Source organism: Hirundo rustica, chromosome 4 (assembly GCF_015227805.2).
Source record: "Hirundo rustica isolate bHirRus1 chromosome 4, bHirRus1.pri.v3, whole genome shotgun sequence".
Taxonomy (NCBI): domain Eukaryota; kingdom Metazoa; phylum Chordata; class Aves; order Passeriformes; family Hirundinidae; genus Hirundo; species Hirundo rustica.
In genome coordinates this window covers 27,967,999-27,988,259 of record NC_053453.1, presented here as the reverse complement: position 1 = coordinate 27,988,259, position 20,261 = coordinate 27,967,999, and positions in this window count along the sequence as shown.

The window sequence follows — 20,261 nt, the reverse complement described above, 5'->3', positions numbered from 1 at the left end:
AAAATGCATCGATAAGCTAGTGAGTAAATATCCATTACTGTCACAGGAAAAACAAATTTGACCTGGGGAGATGAATTCAATTTATGGGAAATTATTGGTAAACAGAGTAGGATAAGAAATAATTAAACTAAAAACTTCTTTCCCCTACCCCTCCTTTCTTCCTGGGCCCAACTTCATTCTTAACTCTTCTACCTCCTCTGCCTCAGCAGCACAGAGGGACAGAGAATGGCGATTGTCATCGGTTCATAACTCTTTGTCTCTTTGCTCCTTCCTCCCTATGCCATTCCTTTGCTCCAGCACTGGATCTCTCTCATGGGATACACTCCCTCATGGGCTGCTCCAATATTAGCTTTTCGTGAACTGCTCCAGTGTGCGTCCCTTCCACATAGTGCAGTCCTTCAGGAACAGACTGCTCCAGTGTGAGTCACCCATGGTATGACAAGTCCAGAAAACCTGCTTCAATGTGGGGTCCTCTCTCCATGGGACCACAGGTCCTGCCAGGAGCCTGCTCTGGGGCAGGTTTTGCCTAGGGTCACAATCTCCTTCAAGCACCCACCTTCAGGCTCTGACGTGATGTTCTCCATGGGCTGCAACTGAATCTCTGCTGCAGTGTGGACCTCCATGGACAGCAGGAGGACAGCCTTCCTCACCATGGCCTTCACCACAGGCTGCAGAGGAGTCTCTGCTTTAGTGCCTGGAGCACCTCATTCCCCTCCTTCACTGACCTGAAACTGACCTGAAACAGCAGAGCTGTTTCTCTCATATAATCTCACTCCTCTCTCCCAGCTGCTGCTCAGTGTAACTTAGGGTAAGTTATCAGAGGGGCACTACCACCATTGCTGATGGGTTCAGTTTTGACCAGTGACAGGTTCATCTTGGAGCCTATTGGAGCTGGCTTCTTCCAACAGCTTCTCATGTTTTCTCACAGAAGCCACCTATGCAACCTGTCCTGCTATCAAGACTGTCACACAAATGCAATATGCTCTGTTTGCTTAAATCCCTATGTAGAAACGGGGGTTTGCTCTATATTAACGATCTTCAACATCCCAGTTAAGAAGATAATAATTTTCATAGTATGGCTCATATTTATCCTTACCTACGTCTTCTCTAATGTCCTTATAGGAAGAAAAATTTGGCTTTTGACATAATGTAGGTCACAAATGCATCTCATTTTACTGAAGTAATAGAATTCTGTTAGCACTGGAGAAGAAATTAATCAGGTGAGATGAATCCTCTGATAAAAGCTTGGGTATTGTTCATAAGTGAATATTTGCCCTGGGGCAAATTATCTATTGATTGCCACACAGAAACAAGCTATACCCGGACCCAGTGTTCTAGTCTTACACAAGCTGCCTCATCTCCTCAGTTCATACAGAGCCTCTTGCAGGCCTCAGGATGTGGTCTGTCATATTTATTACACACCTCAACAATAAAAATGTTTGTTATTAAATGTTTGTTATTAAAACAAACCATAAAACAGCTGTATGAAGCCCAGAGAGAGTGTAAACACATTTTATGGTGTTACTCTGAACTCATTTTCTGTGTATGAATCAAGTTGGAGCAGCATTTGAATACTGCTCAAGCCAGGTCTCTAAACCAACAACATGAAAACACATCTTATTTTCATTTCAGTTGTAATAGCTTCATTGTAATTCTGTTAACCTTGTTGTAATCCAGGGTAACTAAATTAAAAGTTCATCTGCATGCATAATTAATTTGTTTATATTTGATACTGGTACTGTCACATTATATATTAATGACATAGTAAACTAAGGACTGGCTTAAGGACTTTGCCTACTGTATATATTTCTTTTAGAGCAAAATAATCCCTTTATTAATACTGTATGTGTTTCGGTTGTCTCCAAGCCTTGAGGGAAACCATGTTTGAGTGGTAACTACAAGCAAAGTGTCAGGATACATGCAAATGCAAATGCAGCTGCAAACATGTCTAGTTAAAATGTCTGAACATCTAATGTGTTTATGCTTATGTAATGCATGTTTTCTATCTATATACACCTTAGTAGAATATTTCTGAATTTTACTTGCATGAGGCCAATTGAGGAAAAAAAAAGTTGTCCTTGAGCTCAAAGAAAATAGGATTTTAAATCTGAATATCTGTGTAGAGATTCTGGCAGTATTAAACAATGGGAGTAGAACACCTTTTGCCAGAGAAAGGGACATGAGATTCTCAGATCATTAACTGGTGTCAGGGTTCAGAGAAAAACAAGAAAAACAGAAAAGTGACCAGAACAGATACAGCTAATACCAGCACTGCAGATATTATTTCAGTGATGTGATGATGACAAAAAATCATGCACAAGTAAACTAAATAGTATTGGTTGCTTCTTGGACACAGACACTGCTTGTAATAGTCAGAACCGATTAGTGAGGACAAAAAAGAGGCAATTAAATGAGCCAAATAGAGGTTTGACTGGTCATTTACAATCAGGACACTTTCAACTCACTTTTATTTTATTTTAAAATAAAAACTCTCATAAATCAGAAACCAAAATACACAACCAGAATGGGCATAAAGCAACAAATTTGATTAAAGCCATTTGCCTGACAAATGGTGATGAAACAATTAAATATACTTGGAGAATTCACTCAGAATGTAAAGTGAGGCAGAAGAGGAAGAATGAGAAACAATGGTAATGTTTACAACCCTTAAGAACTAAAAAAGAGCACTGCTTCTGCTTTGTGGGCTGAAGAATGCCTCTGAAACTTGGATCAGAGGGTCACAAGTTCTGCTTTAGAGATTCCAAGGAACATTGAAGATACAATCTTCACTAACAAACTTCATCATTAAAATTAGGAATTTTTTACTTATTTAGAGTTGAATTTTCAAAAATCCCTTTCCAAGTATTGACTTTTTATTCCTTTCTTAGTAATGCTGAAAGCTTTTCTCCTTCTATCTAAATTTCTCCTTCTATCTAAACATTTGCTCCATATTTAAGCACCCACAGTCTTCGGCTATATAGCTTAATAAACTAATACAGCAATCTATGAGAAAAGAGATTGAAGAAGTTAACTGGATCAAAGTCTTTCTCACAGCTCTCTGAATCATTTAGAACTAAGTGGAAAAAGAAAAAAAAAAAAAGGCAGCATGTAATTTTCTTGCACTGCAAATTAACCACAGAATATTCTCATTGGTGATGATTCGTGCTCCAAAATCATCTTTCATTAAAGAATACAGTTTCTTCATATTCTGTTTATAAATTACTGGGTTTGAGGTCTGGATGTTTTTTTTCAAAAGGTCCAGCCTGAAGACTGTCTCTTGGATTTATGCTTTGTTTGAATCCAGAACCCTCTTCTACCATGATGCTTATCACACTATAGGACAAAGGAGGAAATCAAACCAGTGCGGTGACCAACTTCATGAATTGTCTTTTTTAATTACTTGTTGCCTTTAGTGGTATAACTACATAGACTGCACTTCCAGCTCCCTTTGCTTTTTTGTTCCAAGCTCATGTGCATTTCTGACTTCACCTGATTCCAGAGGAAACTATGTACTCTAATCCCATTGCTTTACTCCTGCAAAAGAAGATACAGGGGGAGACAGCAAGAAAAGAAACTACAAGGATATCACTTCAGGGCACAGAGAGGCAAAACCAAAAGTAGAGTGCCCAACTGCTGCGGGTTCCTTGCTCTGCTAAATTCATTTCTGAGCAGGTAATAAAAGCATGTTGCTACACTTAAGTGTATGAGCTACAGTAGTCATCCATGACTGCCCCTAACTTATCCTACATGTGAAATAAAATGTATGAGCTTAGAGAACCCTCACCATGTTTCACCGGTAGTTAAAGGTTGACATGAAATTATGCACTATGCTTTATTAGGCCAGGAATACATGAATCATCAATGGCTTGAGAATAACTGTCTGAATCACAGCATCACACTTTTCAGAAAGATAACATTTTTAAATTGTATGGAATCATTTCATTATTTCAGAGTCGTCTGTTCTGTGGATAACTCCATGCTGTACCTAATGTGAAGGCTTCAGATTTCCTGTAAATAAGAGGTACACCTTTTGCATCCATTATATCTTTTATCTGCAGTATAAATTAAGGTCGCTTAAAGTTCCTGTTGCCCTTATGACAGCAAATATTTTGAGTCATTTTGGGAAGAACTTGAGGGCATCTTCAAGGAATAATCCCCAGACTATCTTATTTTTTTTTCCCCTACTTGATGTCAATGAAATGGCAAATAGAATAGCTAAAGGATAGATACAAATATTGTTGCTGCTGGATGGGGTACATCACCCAGTGCCATCCAGGAGTATCAGCAGGTTTGCCCCAGAGCTTGCCTTTGGGATGACTGAACAAGCAATCAAAGTAGATGGTAAGCTCTTCTGGCCTTGAGGCTACCCTGAGGGCTGCTCTACATGGTAATATAGACCCAGCATCTGGGACTCTGCAGGCAATCAGTGAAGCAGCCTGTGCTTTCAGAGCTGATGCTTCAGGCTCTTGGCACACCACTAATGTCTTGCTAAACAGTTCAGACTTTCTAAGTACTCAGAAACTGATAGCAATAAGCCTGTTCAGCTATGAGATGTGAAAATATTGGGTGCAAGTGAGATAGTATTGATGACTATATTAAAGTGGAAAAAAATTAACAGATATAGAGATAAATATGGGATGACTTTGACACAGGGTATAAAGCTGAATGAGAAAGTGTGTCTGTTTCTGTTCCCGCACCGGGCGGGAGCTGACCTCCGGCTAGCTCAGGTCAACACAGCCACAGAAGTTCCCAGTTCGGATAGGCACGCAGGCTATTACCTGCTGGCTTGGCTTCTCGGCAGCTGGACCAGATAGTTTCTTGACAGCAACAGCAGCAAGAAAAGGATGGCTCTCAGCAGGTTAAAAGATGTTTATTCAGGCCCAGCTGCGGGAAGTCCGCAGCCGGTCCAGACCTCAGGCCAAGGGGGACAGCGAGCGAGAGAGAGCGGAGCTGAAGAGAGTTTGAATCTCCCTCCTACCCCTTATAAGCGGGGGAGGGGTTCCAGGGAGGCTACAACAAGACAACAAATCAGGGGATCCAGGGGGTAACAAGGTGTGCCCACCCCCAAGCCTTGGACCACTAAAATCCAGAGCTAAAGGAATTCCCCCCAGGGGACCTATCACCGGAAGCCCTCTCCCTGAGATTTCGCAATCTGGGAGGGACCCCTGGAGTGATAGACAGGCTGCCACAGAGGGAGGGGGGGGCAGAGGGGATGTTACAAGTCAGGTGGGGGGTGGGAGGACTGACACAAAACACCTTGTTATACAGAAAACACAAAAAGGGTTACAACATTGGGGATACAGTGAAATGAACCATAACATAAACTTCTTATAAAAACCTAATAAAACAGTTCTGCACCACCACAAGAAAGGGCCTGATCCTATACTGGTACTATGTATGACTGGTATTGTCTTTGATTTTGATTTGTCCATTTCTTGCATTCTTTTACTTTCTAACCATTAGAAAATTATCTCCTGTTTATTCAAGTCCTAAATAGCAAACTAGCATCTTAATACTTTTCCTACATATATGACTTTAAGAAGATGTGGAAGTGAAAAAAAAATTAACATTTTGCCCCAGATATGACTGTTCAACAGAATCTTCTATAGCTGGTCTTATTTGCATGCAATACATGTAGAAGAAAAGCATGCAATGAATTTAATGGCTTTTTTTCTTACTCAATATAGTAATTTATGGACTTATAAACACAACATAATTTGTTGAATAGTGCTGGAGAACAAGTTTATCAGCTCATTAAAATCTTGACAATATAAACCACAATTAACAAAAGGGAATGCAGTGTATTATAGACTTTGTCATTCAGCTAAAGGTTTCTACCTATTTGCAATAATGTGAAATGCCAGATTGCAAGAATTTAATTAGTTTAATTGTAGTTCTTGGTGTTCCAGATGAATTCATACTTGGACAGTATTTGAAATATTTAAAACTCTCTTGGAGAATTGGATGGCATCAAGTTGCTGCTGGAAAGAAAGAAGCGGTAATAATGCTATGCAGTGGCATGTGATGGGGGATTTAAACAATCAAAGAAAAGTAACACCCACATATTTTAGATTAAAAATCACTTTTTGGCAAATCTCAAAGCAGGTTCTCTGAAATAGCATTTCCAATTAATCCATTATGAATAGTCTTAGAAGGGTATTAGGCTATTTTTTTTCCCATATAATTATAGGAATTAAGAATAGTTTGAAAGAAGCCCTGAGGAAAGAAACTTGGGGGTATTGGTTGACAAGAAGCTAAACATGACCCAGCAATGTGCACTCAAAACGCAGAAAGCCAAATGTGTCCTTGGCTGCACCAAAAGAACTGTGACCAACAAGCTGAGGGATGTGATTCTGCCCCTCTGCTCTGCTCTGGAGACACCCCCCACCCCCCCGTAGTACTGCATCCAGCTCTCAGGCTTCCAACAGGAGAAGGACAAGAACCTGCTGGAGTGAATCCAGAGGCGAGTCACCAAGATGATCAGAGGGCTGGACCACGTTTCCTATGAAATCAGGCTGAGAGTTGGGATATTCAATTTGGAGGAGAGTAGGCTCTTAGAGCAGCCTTCCAGTACCTGAAGGAGGCTTATGAGAAAGCTGGAGAGGGGCCTTTCATAAGGGCGTGCAGTAATAGGATAAGGGGGCATGGCTTCAAATCGAGAGAGAATAGGTTTAGATTAGGTATTAGGGAAGAAATTCTTGACTGTGAGGGTGGTGAGACACTGAAGCAAGTTTCCCAGAGAAGCTGTGAATGCCTAAACCCTGGATGTGTTCAAGACCAATTTGGATGGGGCTCTGAGCAACCTGGTCTAATGGAAGGTGTCTGCCCATGACAGGGGGGTTGGAACAAGGTGATCTTTTTAAGGTCCCCTCCATACCAAACCACTCTGATTGTATGATAATTATCCTGTTTAAGCAAGACCATTGCTTAAAATCCTAGGGAAGTATGCAACATTTTAAATATAAAACATCTTTGGGATCTGTTTTAAAGTTTATGATGACATGAACCAAGGAAGTTAAATTCCCAGGGTCTATTAGTTCATACAGGACCATGAGACATAAATGTACAGATTATTGGCAAGCATCAGACCACAGCTTTTAAACACAAAACTTAATAGAAATTAACATTACTTTCCCTGGCGTCATTCCACAATAAAATATCTGTACAAGATGCCATACACCTTTCCCTAAAATCTACTACTGTCTGGTTTCTTTCTGTCTAATCACTGGATATGGTTTGCTTGTGACTTCTAATCTTTCTTACTTCTGCAGAAGAAGTGCTCGTAGGAACTTAATTTTGGAAAGCCTGAAAGTTTTCTATTCCTCTTGTAGCTTCATTTACCACTGAATCATGTTCCTAGTTACACCAAAGAACTAGACATAGAGAAATTTTTTTTCTTTCATTTGTATCCAATTAAAAATTTATGTCTGACATGTATTTGTTGGAGTCCAGGGCATTCCTTTGGTTGCCCTGGAGGGTCAGGGACCTGGGCAGGGGGGTCTGGGACCCCAGCCCAGAGCTCAGAGAGACACTGGCTTTGATTTCAGTCCATGGGAAAAACTTCCTACACTGAGAGAAGGTTTACAGGCCACAAGAATGTGAAAAATAGTAGTTTAGCTTATCACAGGGTGAGAAAATAGTAATTTTAGGTTCCTAGCATTGAAAGGAATGGGGACAAGATGGAGAATCTAGGGCGTTGTCTCCTTCTTCTCCTTCTCCTTCCCCCACTCCATTGCTGCATTGACGTGGCACAAAGTAGTTAGTGAGGACTGGGTCAGAGTAAAGATGACCTTTTTAGTAATAGTGATAGACATTGGTAAGAAATAGTAAACAAGAAATATGTAGTAATTAGTATAAAAGATAAGGACAACCCAGCTCGGGGGGAGACGTGAGGAATCCATGCAGCTGCAAACATCTTGTCGGACACCGAGAAAATTGTAAGATAAGAAACAATAAACGAAGTATGCAACATTGAAAAATCTAAACCTGAGAACTCCGTCTCTTCCTTCGGCTTGGCTCAGAGCTGTGCAGGGGAGCAAAGGACCCTGAAACCACCTGAAAAACGGGGAAAGCCCCCAGCATGTATTTAACCATTCAGTTTCCATACTTGTTAACAAGTTACATACTTGTTACTTGTGCAGCCATGAGGATACTGACAAATTTACAGGACACGTATGACTTGTATTAAGAATGCAAATTACACCATGGGCAAAAGACAATTTTTGAGTAGCAATTTGCAAGCCTTATTCTTATGTAGAAATAGACATGCTTTAGCATATATTTGATCAGTGTTCCAGTTTTTAGCACTTGGAAATCAAAATGTTCCTCCATTATTTACCTAAAATAATGTGAACAGTTCAAACACATTTGTAGCAATGTTCATATAGGTGAAGCTGTAACACATAAAAAGGTAGTCCTTGTGTGCCACTAGTATTTTCTAAGAGCAAAAAACCTTTCATTTAATCTGAAGTATTTCAATCAAAATTTCACTCAAATCAAGTACTCAGAAAGTTTCAAGATGAAAATGAATTTGAAAGCTGTGTTCTCACCTCCATTAGTCCATTTTAATGGATATTCTGTCAGCTGAATACACTACTAGAAGTGTTGACAGAAGGAAAAATAATATTTTCTGCAAATGTTAAAACACATAGAAGGTGATTTCAAAATTCTTATTGGCAATTACTTGTAGTGTAATTTATGTTCATTCAGTCAGAAAGAGAAACCTCTCAAACAAAAGCTTCTCGTCTGACTAAAGCAGTTTGAACTTTGGATACAAAACACTCCCAGTAACCCAGTTATGTGCAGTGGATGTATAGAATTCTGTTTACACCACTGAACTCTGTTAAAGCTGTAGGATTAACACCCAATTAACTATATGCTTCTACTTTGTTTCATTAACTTTCCTCAGCCTCATGAAGTCTACTTTGCCCCACCAGAAAATAGACTAATGCTTAACTTTCTCATTTAACTAAAGCTGAGGTTTAATTGGCTTCAGACAGAACCTTCTTTTGCTGTCCCAGAAGAGTAGTATTTGCGCTCTTTAGGACATGAAATGACTTTCACTGCTTGCCTATATAGCTTCTTGCAGTCTGTAGCAATATCATAAGAAAAATAAAAAACACAACACATTTTAATTTTTTTTAAAATAAGCATTGGATGATTAAATAGAAACCTACATATGTCATTTTTTCTTGATATGTTGGAGAGCTTGACTCCTGAGAAACTGAACCAATATGTCACAGACTAACACATGGAGCAAATTACTCCTGCTCCTCATGCTGGGAGTTGTGATTTCTAATGGAGTTTTCAGGGGTCTTTTTTTTTTTTTTTTTTTTTTTTTTTAAATAGTGGACATTTAATTTTTTTTTTTAAAGCTATTTCTATGCAAATATGCTTTTTCCATTATGGGACTACTGAAATACAAATTATGACAATGAAGATATAAATTGGGATTTCATTTGGTGAGTAATTTCAAATAGTAATATTATTTGTGAGGAGATCATAGAAAGCAATATATTGTCAGTTTGATTGCTATATTTAACTGCAATTAGTAAAATCTTTTTCTCCAGTACAAAAACAACTGTAATCCTACAGAAAAATAAGGACATCCTTTTCCTAGCGGCATTTTTTACAATTTAAGAGCAAGCTGATTCTTTTGGTACTACAATACTTAAAAAAATCTCTTGCTATCAGCTATTAAGGTGATGTTGCCTACAGTTCAAGTAAGTCTTGTCTTTGTTCCAAGAAAAGTGTTTGGAGTTACATGTCAGATTTTTAAGTTCATATTTCATATGAGCTTCATAAGATTTGCCTTGTCTCACTGCAATAAAACCAGTATAAATTAGTGTCTTTCCAACCCAACAAATGAATGCTTTTCATTTTTAAACGTCTTTGACTTGTGTCAAAATCTTTCCTCAAAAGGTTGATATCTGTCTTTTTGTAACAAAGGGAATATCAAAAAGAGAAACAAAAGGAAATTGGAAAAAAAAAAAAAAAAAAAGAGGCTAAATTTTTGAAAGAAGTGGTAGATCTTTATCATTTCTGTAAATTGAGACAAAAGTGGTGAGTGGGTAGAAGAGACTTGTATGGACTTTTTAGTGCTGTTTGACAGGAAATTAGGCACCTTTATCTGCTCATCTATCATGCATTCACCTTTATCTCTCAACATGTCCTTAGTAAATGGTGACATTTGGAAACAGTTCAATTAAAGTGACTGTGTTCTGGGTAATGCTGCAAACACTGTGTGTGAAATAAATAACTTGTAAATTGCATTGCATGAATACCATTACTGAAACAGCAAGCAGTATCATAACAATGGGTATGTATAACAAAGTTGAATGAATACTGATTAGTGACTTATTTTATGATAATTCTATGGTCAAAGGCCATTGTAACCTTAATGTTCAAAATTCATAAAAAATATGTCTATGCTAGAAAGTAGACTGGAAAGATTAAACTTTTCTGCTAGCTGAAATGCATTGAGAGGTAAAAGAAAAAAAATTATAAATTCTCTTCTCATAGCTTAATCTCACAGTTAAAGGCAGAGTTCTCCTTTCTTTATTTTAGTGTTAATTTTTTGAAGGTAAACTCTATACTAGGGGAAAATGTCACTCTCTTTTCCTCATTTTTTCTGCAGTTGAGTTGTGAAATATGTTTAGAGCGATGCTCGGGGAGAAGAGAACTTTTAATTACTAGTAATTGTACATACATTCTACTCCTCCACCAGATTTCCTTTCCTGTGATATAGGTAAGGTCATGTCACCTGTTACACTCAGTGAAGAGAATGAAGAGAAAACACATAAAAACATTATAGACAGTAGTCTTACTAAGGGAATAAAATGGAAATTAAGACAATGGGTACTTCAAACTAAAAGTCCCAGAGAACACAGCTGTGGAATATCTAGATCAAAGTATATTAGTTTTCAGTTCTTTGTAGAAGACTTGGAAACCCTTCCCAGGGGCTGGGGTGGGGGATGGTGGTGGTTATGAAGGGGATGGGGCTATGTGGAAGAAAAAAACTAGTTTTAGGATATTAAAACATGAGAAGTGAAATTTTCCAATTGGCTTACACATTAAATGTGCATGCAAATGAATAAACAAGATCTTTCTTTGCCTTTTAATGTTCTTTGTTTGGTGTATATCAGGACATTTTTGTAAAAGAGGAGTCTATGCCATAGGATTGCTGGTAAATTTATTACAGAATTTTTACAACATCTCAGGTGTACTTAGTTCTTGAAGAAGCTTCTTTCCATGTCAAGAATATTATATTTATTGAGATTTTGAACCAAGCTATGCAGAAAACAATATTGAAGAGGTACTTTCTCATCACAGTCTGTAAAACTGCTTTTGAAAAAAAAAGTTTTCAATGGGTTCCCATTTTACAAGTATGACAGCTTTTTTGTTGTCATGTACAGTCAACTGTTCTCCCCGTATGCAGAAGATATAAATCTAGGCTGTTAGAAATAAATGTGATATTTAAGATTGGTATATCATGTATGTATGGTTGGTCTTCTGGCGATCTACTCTTCCATAACTTGCTATAAATGTGCACCGTAACACTACAGGCGTGCCATACATAATGTAAGACTCAAGACACTGGCTCATGACTCACACAGCCTTTCACACACATTAATGCAATTGTGCAGCAGTTCTACACTATCTTTCCTGATGAGAATTTGATCAAGCTGACAGTGATGGTCACTATGTCAGAGTTAACAGTAGGCAACTGGGGTATATATCTACCATCATAAAACATCTACTGGAGCCTCAGGGTGGTCATGTCCTTCTTATTGGCAGCCATTCCAGCATAACCAATCTGTTTTGCTGAGTTGTTGCACACTTAGAAATGTCTGACAGACCGAATCCTTATTACCAGCCAAGAGTTAAAAGAGGAATAGGAGCACCTGATGTGGTATAAAGATCAACACAAATGTGATGTTAAGTCTTGTGAGCTCTAATGTGAACACATTAGCAAGTAGGTTCATGCTAACTGTGCATATGTTGAGATGTTAAATGCAGATTACACATTGAAGTATCACTTGTTGTACAGTGGTATAACATTTCAACAGTAGGAAAAAAATACTCAGCAGAAAGTAGGTACTTTAACTGTTTCAATTACCTCAATGAATCCATATTATTATTCATAACTTTTTGTAAATATACTACAAACGACATAAGTCCAATCTGCATTAGAAATAATATTTATACCAGTACATAAAACACCTCTGCCCCATGAAATGTAAGACTTATACCCAATTGGTATGAACAAATGAAAACAATTGATCTCTGAAGAAAGCAAATAACCAACTATGGTAGACCAAGACAGTAAAGAAGACTAGCCTCTGCCAAAGAGAGAGAGCTAGTGAGCTGATCATCTGCACTGCACCTTTTCAACTACTAAAAAGAAAGTGCTGCCTAGTGATTTGGACTGACTACTTTACTTTGGCAACTAAGTTTGTTGAATGCTAAGTGTAATGGATTACACTTTAACTTTTTTTTTCGCTATATTTTCTAAGTTTTTGTGACAGATTAAGTCCATATCTAGTCCCATTTGTCCAGCTTTTACTCTGGTAGGGTGATGATGCCCATTGTAACGTTTCTTATTAATACAGTAAGTCACAGAAAATGCTAATTAGAAAAAGGATAATCTAAGTCTTTATGGCTTTATATGTGTCGCCAGTATGGGTTTCTTATTAACCTGGTCTTGCAATTTGCTAAGAAACTCAATCTAAGATAAACAGTGAGTACGCTTCCCTATATGGCATGTTTCCCCCTTTTTCTATCTCTATATGCATACCACAAATTCGTTTTTGAGTGGTCTGCTTTGTAAAGCTACATAAGTAGGGACTGCTGTTATGGGTAATTAAACAAGGGGGAGAGAAACACCAATACAGGATGCAACAAAATCATGGACGGAGATAATATAGAAGGCATTTTTTAACCTTAAGCCTAGAAGAAAGTAGGTTAAAAATAAACTACAACAAAAATTGTGAGCAGAGTTCTTACAGGAAAATTACAAAGTATAGGTATTTTTATTTTTTTTAAATATTAGTTTAATATTTTTCCTCCTTCACTCCTTCTCCCCTTATTCAGTTTTTATAACTTGCAGTTAGTTTAAAATTAATCTTCTAAAGTCTGAGAAAGTGTCACTGTATTTAAACTACAAAGCATCCAACCTGCCTCAGAATGCTGTATAAATAACATGGAGGTCTAATTGTGTGCTCAACCTCAAGAGATGTCAGAAGGAGCAGAAATATGATTTTAAAGTTATTTTTATTTTGTTTAGATTTTGCTTTGACTGAGAACAGATGGTGTGTTTTAACTATCTATTTGAATGAGCCGAATGTCTACAGGTTTGAAAGTTTATGGTAAATCTCCTTGTTATACTCTGCATGAAGGAGAGCTATAGAAAGAACTGTGCAAGTGCAGTGTAGTTTTCTGCACTAGGTGAATCCTCTGCTGGGGTTTTAAAACATCTTCATTGCACTGCAATGATATACATGGCGCAACTATACAAGGCCACATAGTTCTTTAAAGACCCAGAAGTGCAGCTAGCCCTGTTTGTCAAGACAAATAGGTGCCAGAGATGCGAAGCCACATAGCTGTTTTCCAGCTGGCAGATTTAAAAGGCTTCCAGTCAAAAAGAGGATTCATGCAGAGAGTCACTTATTATCTAGAGGACAGAAGAGACTAGTCACCTGATTCAAAAGGTTCTAGAAATTGCTTTCTATTCCCCTTCTCTAGAGGGGACGGGATTATTCTCTCTGTTAGCTTGATGGTTAATCAAAGTCATGTGTTGTGTATTCTGTTGCTGAATTACTCTGGTACTCATAGCAGGCTTTGACCAGTGAACAAACACGGTACCACAAAGGTTTGAATCAATATGTCTTAACTCAAAGGAGATTAATCACAGAGGCTGGTTTTCTTGGTTTGTTTCTCTCACTGCATTTTCTTTACACTCAACACAGAAACAAAGCCTCTTTCAGAAAGAGCTTAGAAAATATCTAAGTTAGGCAGGTTCAGTCATCCTTGAAGGACTTTCTTTTCTTTCTAAGGAAGGTCATTAGATTACTTGTCACCTTCAAACGAAGAACATCTTTTTGGATCCCTTTCTCTGTATAAACTGCTCTAAGAAATGCGATGTTAAATATTTTGTCAATATTAGAAGGCTCATTGAAGCAAAATTCTGTGCACTAAGCTCTAAGTCTTGCAAACTGCTGTCTGTATCTTTCAGTTCAAATTCATAAAAGTCTTCAATATTGTCTAAAGGAAAACACAATTTGGACAAATCGTTGTAGCATTCATTGTAATATTATACAATTATCATTCATTGTAGGATTATGAATATAGAAATATTTAATTATTCCATATAGTCCACAAAAGAGTTGTGCTGTGGATTTTTCTAGGGGTGGGGGAATGACTAGCACTAAAACTGTTTGGTTTATTTCAGTGTGCTAGTGATAACAGAAAACTTGAATACACATTTTAAAAGAAACAGATTTTGTTAGAGGCCTTCTTGGTTGGTTGGTTGGATGGATTCAACTGTACAATGTTGTTAAATCTTAAAATAAAAGACGAGGTGCAGATCATTCAGCTTTCAAACATTTGTTATGATCCCTTTTGTAGTGAACATTTAAAAGAAGAAAATACATCATCAGCTCTTATATATTATGTGCCAACTTGAATAAATCTGTTTCTTTAGTAAAAAGTTCTGTAGTAGAAATATGGCTGTTTGCCATGCTGGATTTGACTAGCGGCTGATTACTCTTATCCCGTTTACCTCCAGCAGGAGGCAGAACATAAAGGTTATGAGAAGATCTAAAGCAAAAGCACCTGGGGAATCAGCATCAGATTCTACATGACTTAATACAATTTAACATATTTTCTTGTTTTGAACTCTTCTCATCTATGAACAACACATAGTTCCAAAGCTAGGTGCTATGATATTAGTCTCTGTCTTTTGGCAGAGAAGTTCCTTTCCTGCGGATGCCACACAATATTCCTATCATAAAGCCTTCCACATGAGACTAGTTCTTTTGTGCGTGAATTGCTATTAATCCTTGGTGTCTTCAGCAGTTTCTTCCAGAGAGCCATAAAGTCAGTGCATGACCATGTGAAATTCTGTAAGGTTTTTGCATGTTTGTAAAATTGATTTCACTGATATTCTGCACCAAACTGCTAAAAATTCATGGTGTTGGCCTCAATGCATACTCCATTCTACTATATTTCTCCATCTGAATATATGAACTTCATTCTTTTCCCCTATTTCAACAGGAATCTACCAGAGACATTAGTACTCATGTAAAATGTATATTTAGCAGTTGAACCAAAGCTTTGTAAGAGGAAAAACTGTCTGTGAGACATTTTGTTTTGACTGAACTATTCTCAGATACCACCTGACAGACACGAAAACCTTTCAATTTCCTGAATATGCTTTGGCAACATGCCTTTAGATTATCTTGTTTCATGGTCACAAATATCTGCTGTTTTCTGTCCGTGTGGAGCTCAGTTACCTCTCATCCCTCTCTCATTCTGCCTGCAAGTGATTCTGCCATTTGATCTTTCCTTCCTATGTTTGTTTCCTTTTTGTCTTCTCTTTTCTCTACTGGGCTTTTTTGTATGTGTTCCTTTCCCTTTCCCTTTCCCTTTCCCTTTCCCTTTCCCTTTCCCTTTCCCTTTCCCTTTCCCTTTCCCTTTCCCTTTCCCTTTCCCTTTCCCTTTCCCTTTCCTTTTTTTTTCCTCTCCTCTCCTCTCCTCTCCTCTCCTCTCCTCTCCTCTCCTCTCCTCTCCTCTCCTCTCCTCTCCTCTCCTCTCCTCTCCTCTCCTCTCCTCTCCTCTCCTCTCCTCTCCTCTCCTCTCCTCTCCTCTCCTCTCCTCTCCTCTCCTCTCCTCTCCTCTCCTCTCCTCTCCTCTCCTCTCCTCTCCTCTCCTCCTCCTCTCCTCTCCTCTCCTCTCCTCTCCTCTCCTCTCCTCTCCTCTCCTCTCCTCTCCTCTCCCTTCCCCTTTCTCTTTCCCCTTTTAGCTTGTTCTATCACTGCAGTCCAGCAAATCTGCTCTTGAACTGTTAGACTTGTAACTATCTCTTCTTCTGCCATGCATGCATGGTAAATATCGATGCCCAAAAGTCTGTGCACTAGGTATTTTTCTGCATCCTTGTATCCTGTAAGTCTTTAAATGTCAATGTGTTCCACAGTACTTTTTACCTTCTGTTGTAGCGCATTAATTTGGTTTATATTGTGTTCCATTTTAATATTGGGGTTTGTAATGTTTTCTGTTGCATCCCCTTGGAAAATGTATCACGTGGTTTGTCCCTGCTCAGCAGTGTCCATCCTCCCACACTGGAATGTAACCCAACTCTGTTACACGCCCACCTTGTCCCTGATTGGGTAGTGGCTTGTCCCCGCCTCTAGCCCTGTCCCCCCTGGGAAAAAGCCCTGGGAGGGGGAGGCGCAGTCTCTTTGGCATCAGAACAGGGACGGGGAAGGAGCTAAAGGAGCTCTGGATCAAATCCATAATTTCCCACCCTGGACAAAGAGCAGGCTCTTGCCTTTTGCCATCAATGGTCATCTGGGTCTCTCAAAAGAACTCCCAAAACCTTCTGTTATGGTTTAACCCCAGACAGGAGCCAAATATCATACAGCCACTCATGCAACCAGCAGCATCAAGGAGAGAATTGAATCATAAGGGTAGATGATAGAAAACTTGTGGGTTCAGATAAAGACAGTTTAATAGGGAGAACAAAAGTCATGCACACAAGCAAAACAAAACAAGGAATTAATTCACTACTTCCCATGGGCAGTGTTCAGCCATCCCCAGAAGAGCATACCTGCATCTTTACGTCCTGAATCTTTACTTTGCTAACTTCTGCCAGATGATACCAAAGCTACAAGAAGTCTGTATGTGCTCTCTGAATAAAGACTCTCATGTTAGGCTGGGGTTTTTTTACCTTAATTTATTTCTGTTGTTTTTTTCTCCTTCCTTAGGTTACCACCAGTATCATCTGTGAGCATCATCACCTTCCCTTTCCAGCAGACACCTCTGAAGAGGAAAAGACAACAACTGGAACAACTGTCATCTAACTCCCTATTTTAAGTACTTTTTACACAACTTCAAGCACCTGTATAACCATACTGTTGTACTAAAGAAATTTTCTTCTTAACTTGGTTGGTAGTCATTTGAAGGTTCAAATGCTAAGCCAACTCCTTTTATTATGAAAAGTTTTAATTGCTTGTAGCCGTATTATTCATCAAAATGACTGGTAACAGTATGTAGGGGTTTTAGTGTTAATATTTTTGTGGGAGAGATTAGGAGAAAAATAAACAAAGCAGGCTTAAGCTTAAAAATGAACAAAAATAGTTTTATTAACATATATTAAAAGACTGAGAAAAGAAAAAAAGTTGAGAAACAAGAAAAAAACCTTAAACTAAAACAGAATGATACTTTAAAACACGCTTCTTTCCTCTTACAAACTATTAACTTTCTTATTGAACAACATAGAAAGACACAACTTAGGATTTTCAGTCAGTTTCACTATTTAGACATAATTACTCATTACTCTAGGAGAAGAGTCTTTCTAAGATCTTTTTATAAAGATGTTTGCTACAAGACAAAATAGTCCAGTGGCTCTCAATGTTACACATCTGCTGCTGCCCAGAGTTTTCACAGACTGTGATGTTCTATCCGCAGAGCTTCTCAGTGTATCTGGCGTACTATTTACAAATACTTCTTCTGATCTAAAATTATCTTTGTCTCAAAAGGCTGAGACCCCCTTTTTGACCCAGGGGCGGGGGTTTCAAAGTTCCCAAATAAATCACTATTACACCAGTCCTTAATTTTGATTAGAATAGCATTCTACGCAAATAATACTAAGATGCTGCAAAGAACAGTTCATTTCTTCATAATTTACCTTTGAAAAATCTGGTTAAAAATGTCCACTTCTTCAATCCTATTCCAGTATTATTAGTTCTTTCAATTCTCATCTAACTGGCTTCATGTAGTATCTGTTCCATGTACCTTCTGTTCTTTTTTTTTCTTTCTTCTTTCTCTTGAGGAAGAATTGTGCTTTAAAAGTTCTGTGTTGCTAAGAAAGGGTTAAATCTGCCCGGGCTGAAAAAGGCCACGTGCATGCGCCAGGCTGCAAGGCTTAAGAAAAAAAAATGCAAGGCCGTGCTGGTAGAAGAAGCTGATAAATGTCCTTTTTTCCACCCCTCGGTCTCATTCAGGGCGGTCTAGCTCAGAGCTATCACTAAGCTGTAAAAAAGCTTCACCCGGGCTGCTCTCATGCGGGCAGCAGCACTCAAAGGCTCGGCTGGGCCCGGCCCAGCTGCCCAGAGGGCAGAGGGGCCTGACCTGGGCCTCCCTGGCACTGCATTCGGGCAGCAGTTCTCAGAAGCCTGGCCGGGCATGGGCCTTTCATCAATTCTTTAGGAGAAGAGTCTCTCTTAGAGTCATGGATCCCACTGACAACCTAGAACAGTTCTCTTGTGGGTTTTTTAAACTGTCACAAAAAAAGGTGCCCGGGGAAACCTGCCTTTGTGACCCCTCCCATTAGCAGGTTCCCAAGCAGCTTATGGGTCATGGGTCTTAGACTTTTGCATACTGGGGTGCCACTGTTTAAAGATGAATAATTCCAAAAGCAAAGGATTCTTCATTTCAAGGTACAGAGATATCTTCTTACTTCTTCACTGGCGCAGAGGGCTTCTCATCTTTATCTCTGTTCAGGCATCCTACAAGATTAATATTACTTAGTCCATCACAAACACCTTTGCCCAAATCCACACACAAAACTAAACAATCATCTCCCCAAATGCATATTTTCCCCATGATTTAAAGGATTTAAAGGAATAATCTAAATATAGAGTTCATTTTCACGGCTCAAATAAGAATGGAACAACCAACTCTTCAACCCTGTCTCAACAGTCTTTTCACTCTCGCTCTACTGACTTCATGCTGTTTTTCTTTATGTTCACTCTGTCCCTTTCCTTTCTGTCTCAGAGAAGGGCCAAGCTCTGGAAGCTTCATGTTGCCAGGAACAGGTTAAATCTGCTTAGAGTCTTTTTCTCTCCCTCTGTAGCTCGTGGTGTTAGATGTTCAAGGCCGTGCTGGTGAGGGAGGAAGAACTCACAGAAACACCAGAGATGAGAGCACCCAAGCAGCCCGGAATCACAAAAAAACCAGGCAGGATCATAAATGCCTTCTCAGCCCGCCCTTCAGTGTAATTTGGGGCAGCCTAAATGGTGCCCATAGCTCCTATCAGGGGCCCAGCAGAGATCTCTCCCTGCTCCAGGGAAGTTTGGAGAAAGTAGTTGCTGTAAAGCAGCAACCTCTCCTTCCCCCTCCCCGGAGCCGATGGAATCCGGCCATACCTCAGGCCAGCTTCCCCCCCAAAAAGGGGGGAGCAGCAGGCCCAGCTCGATGAAACCTGTCTCTCTCTGGCCAAAGGAAAGAAGGGAAAAGGCCCACCTACAGGAAATCAAGGGGTTTTATATGGTACTTCCCAAAGTCATAGCCAACAATTTTTAGTGGTCAAAACAGATGCCAATATTCTAATTAACCCTCTGTCCTTTCTAAAGCAATTCCCAGATCCTGACCTGGAGAATCATTCTACATTCCTTTATAACTAAAAAACCAAGCTGTACTAACCCATGACATTCCACCCCTCGACTTTGGGAATATACATATAAACCCCATTACTAAGGTTACATACAATATACAACTTTATCTACCTAAAGCAATAAAACTACTCTACCCCTAGACATTTTACTATAATTCTACTTAATTAATACTTGCTTTGCCTTTAGATTCCCCTAGTCAATCTTATCCCACAGTTTTATCAAATGCCCACATTCTCCACCAAATTGTAATGGTTTTAATTTCAACAACCGGGCAGAAAACACCAATTAATGGAGGGGGCACCTGGATGCGGAAGCACTAATTAATGTAGTGGTTTCACATTCACTAAATTCTGGTCTTAGTACTCACTTTTTTTCTGTCAGAGAGAGACCCAAGTGTTTTGGATTGAAATATTTATGCAAATTCAAAATTACAACAACAACCAAGCAAACAGACAAACAGAAGATTTCTTCACCTAAAGAGTTCTAATCCAGTAATTCTGATATATAATTTGAGTGCAGTCACCGGAAGAGGCTTCACACAACAACTTTCAGGACTCAGGACTGCGTTCTTTTTTTTTTTCTGTATATACATTTTAGTTTAAACATCTTAACAAAGCTTAATGTAGCTTCAGATCTTTAACCATCCTT